At 36.8% G+C, this 22,826-nt stretch overlaps 1 protein-coding gene across 8 annotated transcripts in view; it reads left to right on the top strand.

The window, feature by feature from the left end:
- Positions 1 to 22,826, top strand: part of klar (klarsicht) — a 648,847-nt gene that overhangs the window by 54,314 nt on the left and 571,707 nt on the right. For 2 of the 8 annotated variants that reach the window (XM_073982974.1, XM_073982968.1), the window contains exon 2: positions 1,599 to 1,621. The exons of the other annotated variants lie outside the window; for them this stretch is intronic. The gene's annotated coding sequence lies outside the window, so the exon portion shown is untranslated. The remainder of the gene's footprint in view (positions 1 to 1,598; positions 1,622 to 22,826) is intronic. 8 annotated transcript variants of the gene reach the window in all.

Genomic DNA, 22,826 nt, shown 5'->3' with positions numbered 1-22,826 from the left:
AACAAATATATGTTTACTGCAAAATATGTTTGGGACATATGTTAGAGAGGCCGTTTGAAGACAATTCTCGAACAGTCATTAAACTACACTTAAACGAATTTTGAACTTTCGTGAGGAAGGTAGCTGAAGGTGTTGTTCGGTATAGACCTTCTCGGAAATTGATGTGCGTTTGGAAGAAACTTTACGATGTATACAGTTTCTTACTTACTTAGTTGGCCCTCTACAGAACATTTGTCCTATAAGCCGAACTAAGAAAAGATTTATATTCCTCTTTTTTTATATCCTCCCTCTACCATAGTATGTAGGGCATATTATGTTTGTTTTTCCGTTTGTAATGCATTGAAATAATCATTTGCGACCATTTAAACTATTCATGATCAGGATAAAATTCGATCTAGTCATGTTCGTCTATCCATCTGTTGTTTTCATTCTAGAATGTTATATTTTTGCACCCGAGTGTCATCTTCGGCCCTCGTTTTGTTATAGACCCCATATAACAATATCTCCAATTTTTCAAGCAATTTGAGGATTTTAGCTGCATTTTTCTTTACCTTTTGATGGTACTAGCGGTCACTAAACGTTTCCACTAAAAACCGTAAATAGAGGTTCATGCTTTGGTTAAGCCCTATATAACTGTACCTCCCGATTTTATGAATTCCAATGGCCACAAAACTTCTCCACCAAAAGTTGTCAACAAAGATCCACGTTTTGGTATAGCCCCCTTACAATGGTACCTACCGATTTTCGTTATTTTGAGAATTTTTAGTAAAATTTTTCACTAAAAACTGTTAATGTAGGTCCATGTTTCGGTATAGCCCCCATAGAACGGTAGTGACCATAAAACTTCAAATTGTCAGATTTAGTCTATGTTTTCGTATAACCCTCATATAATGATACCTCCGGATTTTAGGTGTTTTGAGGAATCGAGCTATATTTGTGACCAAAATACCTGTAATTTGCCATTTGAGGTTCCCAGTGGTCACAAAATTTCTCCACCAAAAGTTGTCAATACACGTCCCTATTTTTGGTTTTGTACCAAACGCATACGCACGAATTTCCAAAACTTCCTCAATCGTACACTCCAACATAATGTTTATTCCAAATTTCAGAATTCCAGCGCTATCCTTTCACCCGAATCCAAATTGTACCAAATTTAATACTGTTTAGTACTTTTCATATATCTTTGTCACTTTTTACGACCAATTGAAACTCATGACGTATATACAATTCGGATACTGTTAAAATTTGATAAATCTAGCGTTCCTAACAACTCTAGAACAAGTAGTCTAATCACTACTCCTTATTGAACGAAATCCATTTAATTTTGCTGGGTTACATCTGTATTACTGATGTCACAAATTTGTCGTCATACTGACAAAAATCGTTAAATGCGAGTTTAGTAAAATAAAAAAGTTTGTTACTTAGTAATTGTGCGGCATCAAAGCCATACATTTTAAATAATTATATTTGTATTACAAATGTATAAAGTAATAATATTTTTTATGTGTTTGCACTTGACATTTTTTCGAATTTGAACATCATAAAATTATAATAAAAACTTGAAGCCCAATTTAAATCGATATTCTTTTTACTTTCAGGTACGTTCCATATTCTAATGATGGTAAGTAATTAAGACTACAAATTAAAATCGAATCAAGGAAGTTTCAACTTGAGGTATTAGGTATGTTAAAAATATGTTGCCTCCAATGAAATGGAATTAAATTCATGATTGCAAAGGAATTTTTGCAAACGCAAACCCACCTCATTGAGTAGTTAATAATACGTTATTCATAAAAGCCTTTGTAAGTAATTGCTTAAACCCTTTTATTAGCATTATGAATGGAAAATTGCACAAGTTCTTCTCACGCATGGTGTTTAATTATATGTCAGATGTCTTACGCAGGTACATACTTTGAAAATTATAGGTCCTGAAAACTCATTTAAAATATGTATACTTGTATACACGTTCAAAGCTTTTAATTTACAATTTATTAGCGTTATTTGTTAGTACAACATCTTTGGGACTTATTGAATATACTGTAAAGTGCATGAAGTCTCTTGTACCAAAGACCCTACACAGAGGGAAGAAAGTCGATTTAAAATCAACACCGTATGGTGTAGAGCTGGCAAAAAATCGATGAGACTATCGACAATATCGATTATTTTTTAAAAATTCAATATCGACAGATATTTTTTGCTATCGGTATTATCGGATTAAAAACCCTAACATAAAATTCATTGAAATAAATAGAAATTTCGCGGTTTTTTTGGCTTTGTGGATGTGAGAAATTTTTCGGAAAAGTAAAATGTATTTTTGTGTATAAAAGCAATTGTTTTTTCTTCTTTATATTTCTGTGAAGTACTTGCGTAAAATATCAACAAAAGTATAGACACTTCCGCCAATTTTATTTCGAAATTCCTGGTGATGACAAATTAACGATAATATCGATAGCAATCGTTTTTTTGAAATGAAATATCGAAAATATCTAATGTTGGGAATATCGATAGTTTGCCAGCACTAGTATGGTGTCAACATTGTTGAATCTGACCACGAATTGTCTTTAATATGAGCACATGCGTGCTTACTTACTTACTTAGCTAATGGACCAGAACATTTGTTCCATAAGCCGAATTAAGAAAGATCTCCAATTCTCTATGTTTGCTGCTTTACTTTCTGGAATACCGCGCCTTTTCATCTCTTCATCCACGTGTTTGCTCCATCTAAGCTTAGGCCCACCAGCTCTGCGTGTACTGCCATGTGGCACATATTTATACGCTTTTTTAGCGGGTTCATCATCGCTCATTCTTATGATATGGCCTAGCAAACGCAATCGTTGCATCTCGATACGTTTATCTATACGGATGTCGTTGTATAGAAGATACAGCCCGTGGTTCATCGACGTCGATATTCACTGTCAACGCAGATTGGTCCATAGATATTTCAAAGAATCTTTCTCTCAAACCCACCAAACACTGTCTTGTCTGCTCGCGCAAGTACCCAGGCTTCGGAACCATATGTTTTTGTTTGACGAAATGTGGCTTTATTTTTAAACTGCTTATTTAAGCCAAAGTAGCATCTGTTGGCCAATATAATTCTTCTTTTTATTTCACAGCTGATGTTGTTTGTGCGTTTACGCGGTAGACGAAGTCTTTTACTACCTCAAAATTATAGGAACCAACGTCAACAGTTGGTCCGATCTCTATGGACGCTTTGCGCGTCGACACCATCAACTTGGTATTCTCGCCGTTTACCGCCAGACCCACTTTAGCAGATTCCCTTTCGACTTTTGCAAAGGTATCAGTTACTTCCTTTACCGATCGACCCATGATATCGATGTTATCGGTATATGCAAGTAACATATTTCTGTTCGTATATATTGTGCCACTTCTTTTGACCTTCGCATCCCGTATAACCTTTTCCAGCAAAATGTTGAATAAGCCACACGATAGGAGGCGGCCTCTCTTGTCTGAACCCTCTTTTGGTACTAAACTCTTCGGAGATGTTCTTTCCTATTTTAAATGAAGACCGAGTATCAGTAAATTTCATTCTACAGAGCCGAATGAGCTTTGCAGGAATACCAAATTCAGACATGGCTTGGAATACCTTTAAACGTAGGGACTGTCGAAGGCTGCTTTGTAATCGACAAAAAGGCGGAAGGTGTCGATCTGCATCTCTTGGGTCTTCTTCAGGATTTGCCGCAGGGTAAACATCTGGTCAATGCTGGATTTGCCAGGTCTAAAGCCGCATTGGTATGGTCCAATTATTTCAATTGACCATAGGCTTTAGTCGTTCGCATAATATCCCTGACAATATCTTGTAGGCAATAGGAAGAAGACTTATGCCCCTATAGTTAGAGCTTACAGTCTTATCCCCTTTCTTGTAGACAGGGCACAGGATGTTCAGGTTCCAATCATCGGGTACTCGTTCTTCCTGCCAGATGGTGCTAACTAGCTGATGAATACACCTTGTCAGCGTGTCTTCTTCGGTTTTGAACAGCTCGGCTGGTAACCCATCGGCTCCTGCTGCCTTATTATTCTTCAGCCGGTTTATTGTTGTCTTTACCTCATCTTGGCTGGGCGGTATACAATCAATACCATGTTCTGGGATTGGATCTGTGGTATCTTTGTCGTCTTCACTACTATCGGATACCAACAGTTTGGAAAAATGTTCTTTCCATATCTGTATCAGTTACCAAATTACCTTGCTGGTCTCTACAGGAGGATGTGCCTTTACCAAAGCCATCAGTTTGATGTTTCACTCTTTGGTAGAAGTTTTGGACTTCATTCTGGCTCCTGTACATCTCGATTTTTTCACAAACCCGCTTTTTCCTGTGGAAAAGACGTTTCTCTTCCCTCCTTTTCTCCCGATACCTCTCTCGTGCGCTAAACGCTACGCGTTGCTACTGATTTTAGAGTAGCCCTATATGCCGCATTTTTCTCTTCGGTAGCAGAACGACATTCCTGGTCATACCATGGATTCCTTGGCGGAGGTCTCTGGTATCCAAGTATGGATTTTGCGGCTTTAGAGGGGTTTGTTTTTCTTTTCTTTCGTTTTTTCATAGTAGGCTTCTTTTTCTAGGGAAGGACTACTAACCCAACGCCCAAACCCAAATTTTTAACGTTAGTATGGGTGAACGCGCGCCACATGTTAGTTCGCTACCTTTAACGGGTGTTAAAGCCAGCTCCCCAGGTGACACCACGCGGAAGTCAGTGTTCGTTTGAGATGAAAGAGGGGCAAAGATAAATCCTGGGCTTTGCCATGTTGAAGTCGGTTAGGACCGTTCCTTGGTATCTTTCATTCCCTACGTCAACATGCGTGCTCAATTTTTAATATTTCGACCACGATCGTTCTCACTTTAACAACGGTACGATGTCAGTTCTTGAAACCGTTGACACCATCTCGTTGTCAAAATGACAACGTCGTGTTCATTTAGACCAAAACCGGTGTTGATACACTGTCGACAACGGATGTGGTCAGTTGGTCGATTTTGCGTAAATCATGTTGACAAACTTAAACCATTCGCCCAACGAATCCTTCAAATTTTATACGTTTTTTTTTTAAAGGCCACATTATAAGATTCTTCGAGTTCTATTATTTTCAGTTTTTTACAAAATCTGGGCTTTGAAATTAAGTCAAGAAATAACCATAGTCAAAAAGTAGACGGCAAAGTAAGTATGTTAATTCTTCACGCATTTGCTATACGTTATCTTAATTTTTTATGGTTGGTTGCTCAAGCCTGCTGGAGGATTTAATAAATAATTGAAAATAGCGTTACGAGTAGCATTTAAGACAGTAATTCAACAAAACAAAAAAAATGCACACCAAACTTGTCATTCCCTACTTCTTATTATAGGCGTGATTAATGTAATGAAGGGAAAACACAACAAAAGTTGTTGTGTTAAGCATTTTACATTTTATTTTCTTAAAAAATCCAAAAAAAACTTCAAAAGTCAAAGTGATTTTCCAGAATATATAAATAAAGACATATCTATCTGACTGTCATCGTACTCAGGCTATGGCAATTTATTTAATGTCTCCATCAGAAACACATGTTCCTCGTTTGTTGTACCCGCCTTGGAATTGGGTGTCTTGCACATGTAGAGTCGAATGTTATGTGTGTTGTTTTTTCTTCAGTGAATCAAATGTTTTTCATAACAAAAGGAACATTAGTGGTCTGGTATATCATTTTTCACCAATGGATATTCCATTAGGTGAAACATTTAAATGAATTTACATACATAAATATGTGTATATACGTTTAGTTTCATTGGCATTTCAATTAATTACAAACAAAAAAAGTTTAATTATTTGGTGTTTAAATGAATTAAGTTTTGTGATTTAAATTTAAGGTTTGGCTTAGCAGCTCAACCTACAGACGCTTATAGAACGCAATTCTTTAATTTTGGGTTTTGTTGAAAAAATATACAATGCATTCATACATAAATACTTGTATGTATGTGCATATAGAACTTTTAGGTTAATAAAATCAGGTACTAAATACTATGTTAATTAAAATTCAAAATATTCCATGTGAGCCAATTCAGAAACTAAAGGGTCTGTTTTACAATGACGACCAGAAATAGAACTCAAACGAATGCTCTAAATTTAGTTTTCGCAATTTTTTTGGGAGCGGCTATATATCTTGCTATGTCTGCTCCGAGCTTTTTTGGGGTCTTTCGGGATAGAAAAGAACCTTGGGTCATGGATCTTTTTCGTTTGGTAGATCCGCACACACCATATGTCAACATCGGCGAGATGTAATGGATGCATGAAATGGGTTTCGCCACCAGGACTACTGCGATATGAGTCATGCGTGCAACGTTGCGATGGCTACAAAGTTTTGCGAAAGGATCGCACAAGAAGCGGAAGAGGAGGTCTTGCCTTCCTTATACGCAAGTCTGTCCAGTGCCGATGAAGAGTTGCTTAATGTATACATTAGGGTTATGACTTTTTTACAACCTCATATCGCTGTATCATAGCGCGATGATTTTCTTCTGCATAAGTTTACATAAAATCATAATTATAAGGTGATTCGGCGAAAAAACCTCACGCACAAAATGATTTTAAAATTTGAATTTATCAGAATTATGGATAATTTTTTAAATTACTGTAAGCAGATATATAATTGAAAATAAACTTTATAGCCACATAAGATAACCAAACTGACATAACATTTATGTTAACGAGGGTATGTACATATGTATATATACATTCATAGGGCAAAATATGCTTCATCGATATGATGTTTGGACGAAATCCGTTTCAGACAATTTGGAGTTGATTTTACCATGTCGGTCTGTCTGTCTGGCTGGATGGAGCGCACTATAACTCTCGAACAGATCAATTGCTTCGGTCCAAATTTGGGAAACGATTCTACTACGAAAAATTGCACGCCAAGGGCCTAATTACGGCATTCGATTCGAGTATTTGCTCGTGAATGAAAAAATCGAACTTTGAAAACATGTGTTCTTCAAAGAACATTTAAAAAGTAGATGGTAAAAATGTGTTTATTTTTTAAACAAAAACTAAAAAACAAACTTATTAATGAAATATGTAAATATTTGCTGAAATTGTTGAATAATACTTTAGTTAATAATTTCGGAATGAAGTTGTGCTAGAAAAATGTACGAACTGATTTATTTTTGTAAAACTTTGTGACATTGTTGTAACAAATTGGTAATGCATCTACCTTAGTAAATGTACGATTGGTGTTGCGAATAGGCCCCAGATCTCCTTTATCAAGGTTTCAAAAACTTTCACAAGTCACTCGACATATCAAGCAAGGATCTCTGCTTGAAAGAGGCTACAGCTATCATTAAGCAATAGACACCGGCGCACAGTGGTTCAGGAATCGATTTTCCTGGCCAAACCCCCAATTTTTTGTCGTCACCGATTGTTAATTCCTATATGGGATTAGATAGTAAACATATTGAAACTAAGGAAACCAAAAAATTAGGTCAAAATATTAGAAGGTGTCGGCGTGGCGTGCTCCTAAAGACGATACTTTTTTTTTCAAATTTCTGAAGAAGGACATATCTATTTCTCTGAACCTATAACAAATATTGTGTTCGTTGTTTTGTTTTGTTAGGGGTTTTAAGAACTGTATCAATAAATTAACGTAGCGTTTTCACGAAGTGAGCTATTTTATTTTCCCTCAGGTACTAAATTTTAGTGAAATACCAACTTTAGTGAACTGGAACTTTTAGGGAACAGCTTAGTGTGTCCTCTTTCAGCCCATATATACTTTTGTGCCCGTACCGTTTCGTTTAACATTTTTTTTTAATTGTTTGAAATTACATTGGTAAAAATTGGTGTTTTTTCCATACCGTTTCCCATATTAATTACAGGTTTTTTTTACACAAATGAACATTTGTTTAATACAGTCGAACCTCGATTATCCGGTAATCGATTATTCGTAAGGAAAACAACGATTTTTTTTGTTAATTTTACACCGTTTAACCGTAAAAATCTTTATGATCCGGGATTATAATTCATTCGACCCAATTTCAATGAACAAATACAATGCACACATGAAATATTTTAGAACAGTTTCAATCTTTTAAACTTGACAATAAATTCATAATTGCTCTTATTTGCAACAGCGCTAATTTTGTTGATTAAAAATATATGAGAAATAGTGTTACTCCATTATCCGTAATGCCTCCGGTCCCAACTATTACGGATAATCGAGGTCCGACAGTATATGAGTTTTTATAAGAGTTATATCAGTTATTTCTTTTATTTCTTCAATTTTGGAAAAAAATTCCCAATTTTTTTTAATTTTTTTTTTTATTTTTTATAAAACATATCGACGCCTCCAAACAATAGTATGCTAAGTCCACTTAGCATGTTTTCAAGTTCTTTACATTTTTACATTTTACGTCCTTTAACTTAAATTCTGTCAAATTTTGGTAATGATCGGTCAATCCGAACAGAAGTTATAAACAAATGTTTATTCAGAATAGTAGTGAAGGTCAAAGAAAACTGTAAACTTTGAGAGCTTTTCCTGCAAAACTCACTTTTCAGACTTAGCATACTATTATTTGGAGGTGTCGATATGAAAAACTAAAAAATCCACTCATATTTTGGATGCAAAATATGAAAAAACAAAAATTTTTAATTTTGACCTTGAATTCCTCTTCAACTAATAGACCGAATTAGAAGGTATGATTATGTTATCTGTCCAACAAAAAATAATTATGAAAATATCTCTATCCGTTCAAAACTTACTGAGTTTTGACCGGGAAAAACACGATTCTGAACCACTGTGCGGCGCCCGTGCCTTCCTCCATCTTAGTTCCATATGTGTTTATTGCTAGACTGTCCAGAGAAGATACTGCCAAGCATTCCACACTAACGACATTGAGATCTTTACGCATGCGCTGAACTTGTACAGCCACATTTGAACTTGTTGGTAACTGCAACAGGTTGCCTATTTATGTCATCAGTGGACTATGTGCCAGAGGAATCGAATATCCTTTCAGTACGTCAACACAACGGCATACTCTCGCTGCAGTGTTACCGTGAGAGTCATCCCAATCAGTGTATGGTTGAAATGACTCCACCACCCAAGGGATCTTCATGCTCTAGAGAGGTAGAGGTCCATCGATATAAGAGAGAATCCCAAGATCAACAAGCCTATTAAGCAGATTTGGACACAGACAGGTTTAAGGATGCGCAGCCCTCTATTGGAATAGGTGACTGCTTTACTCGGAGACCGTTGGTCCATTGTGTTCATCCTGTGTAGGCTATTTAAAAATGATGGAGATGATTATTTAAAGATGATGGAGGTGTGTTGTTGAGATATTTAAGATGAAGGAGAGGATAGAGTGTTGATGCAGCTTGATGAGATGAGATGTCTGGCAAAGTTGAGTAGGACGATGGAATCTATGTTAGACAGGAAGGTTAGAGTGTCTATCTCATATCTGCCTAGTGTACGGCATATCCTTGTTTGCAACATGGGACACCTACAAAGCAGATGTTCGACAGTCTCTATCTCCTCCGCATCTTCACATAGTCTGCAGTAGGCATTGCCATTGTCGTCCCATTTTGACCTGCAGTGACCTGTTATAAGTCCCACCGCGATTTTCATCCCTAACTTATCAAGTGAGAGTAGGGAAGCCGTTGTTCGACGTGAAACCACAGGCCATATTGCCTTGGATACCGTACAACCAAGTTCCAATAGCCATCTTTGATGTGCTTTCTCATTGAAGATCTCCCGAAGTTTGCCGATGTAATGGCACATCGGTGGACACAGATACAGTTGCTGGTGCCATAACAACTATCGTGAGAATATGAACGATATCAGCTGGCACGAACAACCACAGTAGTTTTTGGCTCAACCACGTACGAGTTGGTCCAGCCCAAAATTTTTATAAATTTTTTTTTAACAACAAGCACCCTATATTAGGATGTTCAGATCCAAGGTTACATTCAAGCAGAGTATGACTTGTCGTCAGAGATCCCCAACTTTTGCAAATGGTGTTCTTGCAGGAGTGCAATGCAAACAGGCCTTGACCGAAGACCTTTCAAGGTTTTCTTCCATAGTAGACGGGGTTACCGTCGCTACACTAAATACCGTTTTTAAGGTACCGAAGACACCACTTAGCGGAGATATAATTTTTGTGGTGTAACAGATTATATTTTAGTATAACAAATACATTTGAGGATAAAAAACGAAAGCATGTCTATGAGGTTCGCGTATGCCTCATACGGGAAAGTACTGTTTATATCACATTCCGAAAATGTACAAATTTAAAAAAAAAACGTTTCGTGGTGGAAAAAACCATACCTGCTCGGGACTCAAATAGGATATGCCTACATTGATGGTACTGGTGGAAAGATGACTCCTACTACTTTCCGCAAATTTATTGTCCTACACATTTCATTGTAAAATATAACTTGTTATACCTGACAAATTGAATCTCCGCTAACTAGTGTCTTCGCTAATTAAAATCGGTTTTATCTTTAGGCACATTTGATTTGGGAACCTTAAATAGTTTTGGTAAGGGCATCTCTACAGCTCTCTCAATTTCTTCCACGGTGAGTAGGCCATTGCTTTCACAAAATTTAGAAGCCACCAGCGCACGAAACCATTTAATCCAGCGGCGCCAAAGTCAAAAAATCAAAGTATAAAATTGCAAAATGTTTTCCATTGTATCGATTACAGACACTCTGCTGACTAAAATTTTGTTTTTACTTTTTTGTTGTTGTAAATATTTGCAAGAAAATTTGATGCATCAGCAAGCCTATTCTGTAAATTTTAACAACTATCGATATTGTTTAAATTTCTTTTGTTTTTGTAACAACAATAAAGCGAACAAATGAAATTGTTGTAAAATAAACAATGAGTAAAGTTGTTAAAAAATTACAGAATAAACTAAAGAATAAACTAAACTAAAACTAAACAATGTTTATTTTTTATTCATAGGGGAGGGTGTAAGAGAAATTTACAAAAAATTGTTGGGGCCTGCAGTTACATAGTTATATAGCAATAAATTTTCAAAAAATATTATTTTTTTTATGTTTTTAGTGCAATATACTTTTGTTAAATGGAGCGTAACTACAAAGGTTCTCTAAGGTCGAGACCAATTTTTTTTTACTAATTAATTTTGACTTCCTAGATTCGGAATAACCACAAATTAGCTGCATATAGCTGCAAATCTTGCTGATAAATGGTCTTGAAAAATAACTTAAATCTTCAACATACCCATAATCTGTCGGTACAGTTATTGGAGGCTACATCGAGAACCACCTAAACCAAAAATCAGCTTATTTGGTCTGAAAATGTAGACAAAATCCTAACAATACCGAATATTGGGAGTACCGTTATATGCGGACAATATCAAAACGTAGACCTATGTCCACAATTTTTGGTGGAGAATGTTTGTGCCCACTGGGAACCCCAAATACCAAATTACACCTAATTTGAACGGAAAATGTAGCTTTAAACCCCCAAAATACTGAAAATCGGGAGGTACCGTAAAAGGGGCCTATACTCGAACGTAAACCTATGTCCACAATTTTTGGTGGAAAGGTTTAGTGATCACTAGAAACCCTAAGTACCAAGTTACAACTAATTTGGGAGGAAATGGTGGACTTAAATCCTCAAAATATCAAATATCAGGAGGTACCGTTAGATGGGGTCTATACCAAAATATTAGCCGATGTTGTTCATATTCAGTCCATTATTACCCACGGACACAGACTGAGTTTGTGCAAAATTTCAGAAACATATTTCCATTCGTTTCCAAGTTATTGATTTCGCGCCGCTAGATCAGTGATTTCGACCACTGTGCAGCGCTCTGAATTTTCCGAAATTCCTTGTCCTTGGATTTCTATGGGGAATCTGACTCCAAGTAAGAGTTTTAATAAGTAGCATTCTATGACCCAAAATGGACCTCTTTTAGATACAGCAGGCTGCTTGAAATCAATGAAGACGAGTTGAATTCGTAGTAGTGCTCGTAGAGCTTCCAGTTATCTCTAAGAAAGAAATCTTATCAAAAAAATTTCCCAGCAAAAGTACTCATTAAAAAACTCCTTACTAACCAATTATTTTTATGAAAACATGTCGCGCGAAATAACTGACTATTTTTTGGCCACAAAAAAAGTATTTTAATAAATATTTACAACTTTTAGTAAATAATATGTTAAAATAATAGTTTTGTAAGAGGTTTTGTAATGAGTATTTTTTCTGGGTTATCTTAGGTTATTTTTATTAAGGTACCGATCGCTTCAGGAGATTTGATAGCTTTAGTCACATTTAACAATTTCCATTTTTTTCATAAAGGCTGAGAAGTTCCTAGCAAAATAAAATCAAAAAGGTCTCGCCAGACTTAGGTATCCGACAGAGGGTTAATGAAGTAGTGGTTGGGACATTAAAAAAGTAAAATATTTACCGTTGCTGTATATGTAGCTTATATGCATATGTACGAATATATTATTTGAGATAATAGCTATCAAGACCATTAGCCATAAGAGTATTAAAAGTGCCTGGTAAAACATACAAATTAAGCTCTCCATCTGTTTGTGGCAAAAATTGACGATCAATCATAATTGTTTATAAAGCACACTTTGTCCCCATTACCCTCTTCATTCTTTTATATCTAATAACAAACATTTTGGTTTCAAGTCCAAGTGTTATTCTATATTTTTGTGGAATTAAAAAAAACAACAACAGCAACTTAAATTAATTAAACGTTCATGAATGTTCCGGTTTTAATCTTTGCTCTTTGTTGCCGATTTCATCGTCTTCTATTCCAATTGTTGTTAAGCTCTTGCTGACTGCAGGCAATGCTGCAAAAAGCCTTAAGCCGGCTGACTGACGGACTGACTGACTACGTAGTTGACCGATTGGTTGACTGACTGACAAACTAACTATGGCAATAAAATGATGCATGTATGTCGCCACAGAGTTACTGCTGTTGTTGTTGCTATTTTTCTAACTTTTTGCATGAAATTTGTGTTTCTGGAACAAACAACAACGACGTCGACAACTCAACATCGTACAATGTTCACAAAAATTGATTTGAGGTAAACCGCAGCGGCTGCAGCAGCAGAGCCATAGAGTTGTTGCACCCCCTCCCAAATATTCCTTCCTCAAGCGTTGTTGCCTGAGAGATATGCTCGTTGATGATTGTGGACTGTTTTGTTGCCACTGGATTTGGCCACATTTGGCGACCAAATTGCAACATTTTGCCAACCATATTAATGTGAGCATTAACCCAAACGCTACGCTACAAAGCATCAAAAGTATCAAAAGTAGGTGGCCACTGGATTTAAGAGCATCGAGAACAAACACAACAACAATGCATTATTTCTATTGCTTTTTTCGGAAGACAACAACATAAACCCGGAGCACATTGACAGATGAGTGCCGTTGAACCGCAAAACAATAATTTTGAAATTGAACAATAGTATTCAATGAGCGAAGAAAAAAAGAACAAAAACAAATAAATGCATAGAACATTTGTTAAAGCGTTTTTGTGTGTGTCTTTTTGTTTCACGTTCAGTAGCAAAATGGCAGAGTGTAATTAGGATTACACGGCATTGAGGTGACATGTTGCTTTAGCTTTGATACCAATAGCTGCACAGCTTTGATGATTCCATATGGAAATTGATCTCTTGTAAATAAACTTCAAGGTTCCACCACCAATGATTAACTGAAGTGTCAGTCGCATTGTGAAGTGACACCAATTTTTTCGTGTCTCAAAAGCAAAAAAAAAAAAAAAAACAACAAACAAAAAAATAAATATTGCCGTTGACACTATAATATTTGAATAGATATATCGTTGAGATATGTTGGAGGTCTATTAATAAATAGTGTTAATTATACTTGGCACTCTTCGGGAAAGAATATATTTTCTACACATTTAAATTTATAATTTGGGGTTTTAATTTGACCGATTTTTGTCAGTAAAAGCAAAAAAAAAAAAAGTTAAAAACCTCCGCACGGTGTTTCAGGAATAAATTTTCCTGGCCAAAACTCCAATTTTTTGTCGTCATCGCTTGTTAATTTCTATATGGGATTCGATAGTAAACATATTGAAACTAACAAAACAAAAAAATTAGGTCAAAATATTGGAAGGTGCGGGCGTGGCGTGCTCCTAAAATTGTAAATTGTAATTGAAACATACGGCAAAATTATGCAAAATGCATAAAAATTAGCATATGCAAAATGTATGTATTTTGCATATTTTCTGCAACAAATATTTCAATTATACATACAAAAATGTTTATGTGTACAATTAATTTGTCTGTTTAAAATTCTCTTTAGACAAGTCAATAAAATAGACAAATGTATGTATATCCACAGGCATAAACTTCAAAATACCGAAAGTCGGGAGGTATCGTTCTATGAGGGCTATATCAAGGGCTGGAGCAATACCGACAAGTTTCAGGTGGAAAGTTGTATTACCCCCAAAGGGGCTTAATACAAAATTTCAGCCATTTCGGAGGGATATTGAGGCCACAACCTTCAAAATACCGAAAATCGGGAGGTACCGTTCTATGGGGGCTATATGAAGACGTGGACCAATACCAACAAGTTTCAGGTGGAAAGTTTTATACCCCCAAGAAGGACTTAGTACCAAATTTCAACCACTTCGGAGGGATATTGAGGCCACAACTTTCAAAATGCCGAAAATCGGGAGGCACTGTTATATGGGGGTTATATGAAGACGTGGACCTATACCGACAAATTTCAGGTCGAAATTTTTATAGCTCCAACAAAGACCAAAATCGCAAATTTCAGCCCTTTCGGTGGGATATTGAGGCCAGAACCTTCAAAATACCGAAAATCAGAAGGTACTGTTCTATGGGGTCTATATGAAGACGTGGCCCTATAGTGACAAATTTCAGGTGGAAAGTTTTATACTCCCAATGAAGACTTAATACAAAATGTCAGCTATTTCAGTGTGATGTTGAGGCCACAACCGTCAAAATATCGTCAATCGGGAGGTACGGTTCTATGGGGGCTATATGAAGACGTGTACCTATGCGGACAAATTTATTTTAGGTGTAAAGTTTCATACCTCTAACGAAGACTTAATACCAAATTTGAGCGATTTCGGTGGGATATTTAGACCACAAATCCATGTATATATTTTTGCATATGGTTTTGCATATGTTTATTTTATGCAAAAATGTAAAAATATTTTTTACACAAATGGGCATTTTTTAATATATGATCATTTGCTAGTCCCGTCGCCTCTGGTTTGGTGGCGTATTCGATCAGCAGTTATATGGCGGGCGGCTGCAGCAGTGATGATGTTCCGAGGTCCTTTCCGCTACCCGAACATTAGAAGGATTGGGCAGATAACTGAAGCGGTGACTAATAAAACTCTGAAACTAGCAAATTAGCTTTCCCGTGATTGATGAAATCGGTCCTTCAGCTGATAGAGACAATTATGGGGAGATGGTCTGACCCAAGAGAAACGATGGGTTGCCAGACGAGGTCATTTGTCAGACCAGGTGACACGAACTATTACACTCTCCGCTAATTCTGGTTATCCTGAAATTGTAGAGCTATCAATCTGCTCAGCCTGCTCCGCTGGTCATTGCCTAGGACCGAATACTACCTTTATGATATTTGGGCCTACAACCTGGAGTACATCTATCCACACCTGCTACCCACATACAATCCATGTACGGTTCATTAGAGCCTGGTACGATAGGAAAGCTCCATTTCTGGTGCGATCCTTCCTCAGTGCGTTGTAGCCATCACAACGCTGTATGCTGTACTTGTTGAAGAACTTGATTTTCTGCACCACTGCTACCATGATATTCTTCTTACTCATAAAATCCACTATTTCCTCGATTTTACCCCGGAGTCAAACAAAAAAACGCCAACCCTCCTAATTGTGAGACCGGGCACCGTCAAAATGTTGTTTATTGCTGTAGTATGCAATACCAACAAATTAGTTATGTGTTTTTTCGTCGAGAATCGACGAACGCATAGCAGTGGGAAAGATTTGGTTTTGTTTGCAAGTGAAGTTGCTAGAGTTTAGGTAGTGCCAAAGAAATTCTCGATCAGAGTGTTTCTTTTTTTTGAAATTGAATTTGATAATCAAAATTTTTACAAATTTATCGTTTGTAATCATTTTTTGTCTAACTGGATTTTAAAGAAAGAAAATCTTTTGTGCGACACCTGTTATGTGAAAACAAAATTATTAAAGAGACGTAAATCATTCGTAAATCAGAATGAAGTTTATACCATTATCACCAACTGCGACATCTGTTGTAATGGAAAATAACAACCTTCATTGTCTTTCCAATATATATTGGTTTACGATAAAATAAATGCGCATAGAAGTAAATTACAAAATTTGAAATTGTTTGTGATATTTTACGGTATTAAGAAGTTATAGCATTTAATTTGACAAATGTGTTGCCAACTAAGTACATAAGTAAGTAATAACAGTGAATAATAAGGATTTTTGTTGTTGTTATTTTTGTGGTTCCGGGACGAATTTTGCAAAACCCGGCCTTATCTCGCACATTTGCACTAACTGTGACCTACTGGTAAAATTTCAAGCTCCTAGCTTTAGCCGTTTTAGCCGAGCGTTGATGATGAGTCAGTCAGTCTGTCTGTCACTTATTACCAAACTCAAATATATAATAGATGATAACTAGATATTTTCTGCTGCTGTCATATCTGCCGTGTCATCCAAGCCATCGCATTGTAGTGTTAGATCCACCTCCTCTACAGATTCGTATGGACTACAAGTACTATTGTGAAAACGCCATTCCATCGGACGTCAAGCTACTGTCGATATCGAACCACATGAAAAAGTTGTTCCAACTGGCAGTCTTGAAAGCCGTAAACGGCTATAGATACAATAAAGTTCTAAATCAACATTCTCCTGCAATTTCACATCCAGTTAAAACATGACAATATCAATTTCTTGCCTTTGAAGGCCCGAAAGCAATTTTCCAAAAACGTTGCTACATAGTGTTATAACCTGATTTGTATGCTTTATAGTAAATACAATTGCGGCTTAGCAACAAATATTGTACATACAAAGCAAAATTCAGAATAATTTCATCTTAGAAACGTTGTTTTAATAAATAGGAATGCAATGGCAAACTAACTTTCATTGTTCATTCACTAGAATTCTGAATAACAAATCTGCAATCTGCTCTGCATGCTAATTTTCTTAGTTGTATTTAAATTTATTAAATCTATTTCCGTTTTGAAACACAGACATACTCATTTAGTTTTGAAATGCTAGTCTAGTGTATTATAAGAAAATCAACTATTCGCTTGAAAGAGACGAGACGTGATGATGATTGCGACCGTCTTGTGAAGTGTTAATTATAAATTTTCTACAATATTTTTTTTTTCATTTCAATGCGAGAGCAAAGTACAACTTTTATGTGAAGAGAAAAATGCAACAGAGGAAATGATTAATTTTGAAAGAATAGACAAGCAGAGATTATAACGAAGTTTATTTGGGTTATAAAGTTGAAAACTAATTGAGATTATACTGATACTGGAATTAATTAATTTTAATGTGATTTTTCTATTTAATTTACTCAGATAAATAAATATAAGCAATGAACAACGGTTGATAATATTATTTTAGAACATGAGAATCTATGAATTAAACATTTGTATGTGGGTACATATTTCATGTCCATGTGAATGTCACGATCTTTCTCAGAAAATGCATCTAATATCTATAAATAATTGAAAAAAATGCGAACAAAGTATAGAATTGTGTTTTAAGGCATTATTTTTAATCTTTATAAATGAAAATCAAATGTCGTTCGTTGGTAATTGTATCAGTTGAAAACGGCTGGAACGATTTTGACAATTTTTCTTTTGAAACGTAGAACTTTCGAAGAACTTTTCTCTCAAACACACCAAACACGGCCTATTCTTCATGTGCAAGTACCCGGGCTTCAGAACCATACATTAACACGGGTAGTATCCGTGTTCAGTGTATCAGTGAAAGTATTAGTTTTCTTTGGCGAGATGTGACTTTGCTTTTAAACGGCTACTTAAGCCAAAGTAGCTTCTGTTGGCCGATACTATTCTTCTGCTCATTTCACAACTGATATTGTTTGTTGTGTTTATGTATGTGCCGAGATAGACAAAGTCTTTAACTACCTCAAAATTATTGGTACCAACATTGGTATGATCCAAGTATTTCATTGACCATAGACTTTAGTCGTTCACACGTGATATTATCTTGTAAGCAAGAAGGAGCAGATATATGGCCGGAAAGTTGGATCACACAGTCTTATCTCCTTTCTTGTGGATACGGAAGCTCAGGTTGCAATCGTTGGGTAAGCGTTCTTCCTGCTAAATGGTGCTAACTGGTTAATACATGCAACTTATCAACGGGTCGCCTCCGTCATAGCGTAGATCAGGGCCCTTAAAACGTTTGTGGGGTCGTCAACATTAGATGGGGTTGTTTTTCTTTTTCTTTGTTTTTTTTTATAGTTTGTTGTTGTTTTTTGGAGGGATGGGTTACTAGCCAAACATCCAACCCAAGTTTTTAACGTTTAGCTCACCACCTTCAACACATGTTAAAGGCAGCTACCCAGATGACACCAGTGTCCACTTGAGATGGAAGAGGGACCAAGATGATTTCTGGACATTGCCGCGTTAAAGTCGGTCAGTGTCGTTGCTTGGTATCTTACATTCCCTACGTCACCCACTAAAGGATCCGTTTCTAAAACTCTGGTGCTGCGTTGCTGAAACGTTGATCTCATCGAAATTTTACAGTAAATTTGTTTAGTGGGAACGTGCAGTTATACGGAGACAACACCAAAGTACGGACCGAATAGACCATATTGTACTTGAAAAGTCAATATTCTATGGCAGGCTTGGTTTCTTAGTTACAATATTCGCAGTTACAATATTACAATAAGTAAGAACGGTGTTAAGTTCGGCCGGGCCGAACTTGTTATACCCTCCACCACGATTTGTATTGAAGTAAAATGGAACAATTTCCCTTCATGTATGAAGAAGACAAAATTCCAAATTTCAGCAATTTCGGTAAAAAATGTGGCTAATATTCACAATAACCACTTTCGGGAGGTACCGCTCTATGGAGGCTATATTAAGACATGGACCTGTACCGACAAATTTCTGGGGGAATGTTTTATACCCCAAACGAAGACTAAGTACCAAATTTCAACCATTTCGGTGGATTATTGTGGCCACAACCTTTAAAATACCGAAAATCGGGAGGTACCGTTCTATGGGGGCTATATGAAGGCGTGGACCTATACCGGTAAATTTCTGGGGAAAAGTTCTATACCCCCAAACAAGACAAAGTACCAAATTTCAGCAGTTTCGGTGGATTATTGTGGCCACAACCTTCAAAATACCGAAAATCGGAAGTTACCGTTCTATGGGGGCTATGTGAAGGCGTGGACCTATACCAACAGTTTTATACACCAAATGATGACTAAATACCAAATTTTAGCCATTTTGGTGGGATAATGAAGCTAAAACCTCAAAAATACCTAAAATCGGGAGGTACCGTTCTATGGGGGTTGAAGGCGTGGACCTATACCGACAAATTTCTGGGGGAAAGTTTTATACCCCCAACGAAGACTAAGTACCTAATTTCAGCCATTTTAGTGGATTATTGTTGCCACAACCTTAAAAATACTGAAAATCGGGAGGTACCGTTCTATGGTGGCTATATGAAGGCGTAGACCTATACCGCTAAATTTCTGGGGAAAAGTTCTATACCCCCAACCAAGACTAAGTACCAAATTTCACAACTTTCAAAATACTGAAAATCGGGAGGTACCGTTCTATGGGGGCTATATGAAGGCGTGGACCTATACCGACAAATTTCTGGGGGAAAGTTTTATACCACCAACGCGTCTAAGCACCAAATTTTAGCCATTTTGGTGGATTATTGTGGCCACAACCTTTAAAATACCGAAAATCGGGAGGTACCGTTCTATGGGGGATATATGAAGGCGTGAACCTATACCGGCAAATTTCTGGGGAAAAGTTCTACACCCCCAACCAAGACTAAATTTCAGCCATTTCGGTGGATTATTGTGGCCACAACCTTCAAAATACCGAAAATCGGGAGGTACCGTTCTATGGGGGCTATGTGAAGGCGTGGATCTACACCAACAAATTTCAGGTGATGAAATTTCAGGTGATATACACATAATGATGACTAAATACCAAATTTCAGCCATTTTGATGGGATAATGAAGCTAAAACCTCAAAAATACCGAAAATCGGGAGATACCGTTCTATAGGGGCTATATCTAAACGTGGACCGATATATCCCATTTTCAATATCAACCATCCTGGAAGTAATAAAAACTTCTGTACCAAATTTTGACGCTCTATCTTAAAAATTGCGAGCTGTATCTTGATTTCAACAGACAGACGGACGGACATGGTTAGATCGAATTTTATGCTGATCAATAATATATATACTTTATAGGGTCTCCGACGAATATTTCGATGTGTTACAAACGGAATGACAAATTTAATTATACCCTTCATATTATGGTGGAGGGTATAATAACTTCGGTATAAGTAAAAGATTCGAAGCATTTACGGAGAAGCCACTTCAACAGCCGATATGTCTGATGACCTACGGGACTAACATCGAAACCGGTCGCATAATTCGGTAGTTGTGTGGTAATCTCTTCGGCTTTCCTTTTTAATTTGCAGAAATCTTCGATCACATTCAGCTTAGCTCCAACGAAAATTAATATTAAATGATCTCCGCCCTAACCGGCAAAATTAGAAATAAAAAATAAGATATTAATATTGGAGTCGGCGATAGGAAGGAGGTCCCACATTATTGAGCTGCAAATTGAAATTCAACAAATTCTTTTCTGATATGTAAATGAGAATCTTAATTTATCACTCCCAAATGGATTAGACTCTTGAGAGATAAGTAGAAGAAAGTATTCCTGTAAACTGTGAAATATTCATTGCAATGGAATGTCACCCGTTCGTTGTTTTTTTATTTATTATTCCTTGTTTATTTTGGAAAAATGTTGACAATTTGAGATTTCCTTTGCTCGTGCCCCTGGCACTGTTGAATGTTTCTTGTTTCTTGCAACTGCAACATGTGCTGCAATTTTTGTGCCAAATAAACCTCAGCCATTGTAATGAATGCCTTATCCTGCCATCCGTACCTCCCTATATTAATTCTGCTCAATGTTTTTTTTTGTTACTTCTTCCAAGAAACAGCAGCATTTTTTCAGTTGTTTTCATTTTTTTGCTGTTTTGTTTTATTTTCATGTTGCTGTCGTTGTTGCTGTCTTGCTAAAAATAAAAGTTGGGAGAGTATAAAAATGCAAGTGTCTTTTTGTTGTTGTCGAATTTTTCTTTCTTTGCCACAAAAAAAAAATACAAATTTTGTTTATTTGTTGCATTAACGTCGTCTGTCTGTGTATGTGTGTCTTACAAATCCCCATTTTACAAGGGGGACTTTGCATTCTTGTTTCTAGGCTTGTTGGGCTTCCTTTCATGTCGCGAGTTCTGTGCGCGCCATAATGCTGCCGCTTGAAAATGTCGTCCCGACCACATTCCTTGAACGGGAAACAACACATTTGTTTGTATCGCTCACTGGTGCTGACGACGATGGTGGTGGTATGCCATAAAACAGCATTCAGTGCCATGATATGATGCTGATGCCAATGCTGGTGGTGCATGCGCCCCATTCGCTATTTATGTTGGCTCGAGCAATGCACTTGGTCGTGGTGGTGCTGGTGGAACTTGGCTGTGTTTCTTTTTATTAATGGCAGTGATTAGTTTATGGTTGGTTGTTCTCGTTTCTGGTATCTTTAGTTTTTGGCCAACAATTTATTTTTATATGGAAGGTACACTTGCACCAACAACTATTTCAGCTGTGTAAGTAATTCTGTCTCGATGGAATACCACCAAACGAACGAATGGTGTATCTGTCCAGACTTTAGTTTGTCTGTTGCCGCATATTTCCAGCTTAAGATTTCGTCTGAACGAGAGCGAGCGAGTAAGAGAGAGGTGGCCAGGTTATCTTAGCCAAAGATTGATTAGCTATTGATGTACGAACAATTAAGGGATTTCTCTTTGCGTTGACCGATTAAATTGCCAGAGTTCTAAGGCCATATGAGTCAGTTAACGGCGTTTAGCGTGGGACTTTTTTTACATTTCGTAGAAAAACTTGTTGTTTATGTAGCTAATATTTCTTTATAAAAATCGATATTTGGAAAAGTTATTTAGGAATACATGTTTTAATTTAATTGTTGTTGAGAGACTGCGGGTTTGTCTCGTATTCCGACGACGACGAAGTTGAAGACACTGGGCGATGTTCTGGCGCAGTAAGCAGCAACATACCTATCGCTGCGATCCTGGGTGCTGTGATCGTTTGGAAATGCACACATTCCCAACATCCATTACATCTCAGCGATACTGACAGGTGGTGGACGCGGATCTGGCAAAAGGGACTGGTACATACAGGTCCGGGGTTCATCTATATCCCGGCACGGGCCAATAGGGTTCGGAGCAGGCATTCCGGGATAAACTTGGCTTATTTATTTTTTGTTTAAAGATTGTTTAGTCTAAAAGCTGACATAATTTATCACATGTTGGCTTGTCACATACTGCCATTGTATATACCTACAATGGGACCGATCGCACATTTTAGTATCTTCATAATCTTTTGTTGGAAACATAGAGAAAAAAGGTTTCTCAGAATTTTGTGTGTTTGTGGAAAAGAGTTGAACTTTTACATATGTAGATACCAGAAGGCATGGACCAACGTAGTACATTTTGAAAGCAGATTTTAAGTTGGGATTCATCCCTTCTTATTTATGACGTCCCCCAGCAATATTAGTTGGT

Source organism: Musca autumnalis, unplaced genomic scaffold (genome assembly GCF_047663935.1).
Source record: "Musca autumnalis isolate F117 unplaced genomic scaffold, ASM4766393v1 scaffold_4, whole genome shotgun sequence".
In the NCBI taxonomy this organism is placed as follows: Eukaryota; Metazoa; Arthropoda; class Insecta; order Diptera; family Muscidae; genus Musca; species Musca autumnalis.
Note: the sequence above shows the minus strand (reverse complement) of the source record. Positions and strands in the feature narration are given on the sequence as shown.